We start from the raw sequence: 914 nt of genomic DNA on the forward strand, positions 1-914 counted from the left end.
AATTCAAAATTCTAGGATGCTAGCAGGGGCTCTTATGGTCAACACATTTAAACCAAGCTTGTGACACCATACACAGTGTGTACTTCAAAGCCAAGGCCTACTTTTGTGTTGCTCACCTAGCCTGAGCTTAAGGTAGTGATTAGCATGTTATTAGGAATATTTTTAAAATTAATGTTTGATGAGTACAGCCATTATGGGAAACACTATGGAGTTTCCTCAAAAAATTAAAATTTAGATCTACTGTATTATCCAGCCATCCCATTTCTGGGTATATGCCCAAAGGGAACAAAGTAAGTACCTCAAAAAGACATCTGCACTTTGATGTTCATTGCAGTATTATTCACAATAGCGAAGACATGGAAACGATCTAAGCGTCTGTGAATAATGCAAATGTGTAATAGATATACAATGGGATATTATTCAGCCATAAAGAAGAAGGAAATCCTGTCATTTGCAACAACATGGATGAACTTGGAGGACATTATGCTAAATAAACCAGGCACAGAAAGCCAATACCACATGACCACATTTACATATGAAATCTAAAAAACGTTTCACTAATAGAACACACACACACAGAGCGTAGAACGGTGGTTGCCTGGGGCTGGGAGGTAGGGGAAAAGGAGAGATGTTGGTCAAAGGACACAAACTTACAGTTGTAAGATGAATATGTTCTGGGGATCTGCTGCATAGCATGGTGACCATAATTAAAAATGCTATATTGTAAATTTCAAATTTGCTAAGAAAGTAGATCAGAAATGTTCTCACCACACACACAAAAGTAACTATGTGAGGTGATGGATGTGTCAACCACACTGTGGTAATCATTTCACAATATTTATTTATATCAAAACATCGCATTGTACTACTTAAATATACACAATTTTGTCAATTATACCTCAGTAAAGCGGGGG

The 914-nt window shown here is 37.0% G+C and overlaps 1 protein-coding gene across 1 annotated transcript in view; it reads left to right on the top strand.

Annotated features, from left to right (window-relative positions):
* NR3C1 (nuclear receptor subfamily 3, group C, member 1 (glucocorticoid receptor)) overlaps positions 1–914 on the top strand; it is a 151259-nt gene that overhangs the window by 142583 nt on the left and 7762 nt on the right. The window lies entirely within an intron of this gene.

Source organism: Propithecus coquereli, unplaced genomic scaffold (genome assembly GCF_000956105.1).
Source record: "Propithecus coquereli isolate 6110/MARCELLA unplaced genomic scaffold, Pcoq_1.0 Scaffold236, whole genome shotgun sequence".
Classification (NCBI taxonomy): Eukaryota; Metazoa; Chordata; class Mammalia; order Primates; family Indriidae; genus Propithecus; species Propithecus coquereli.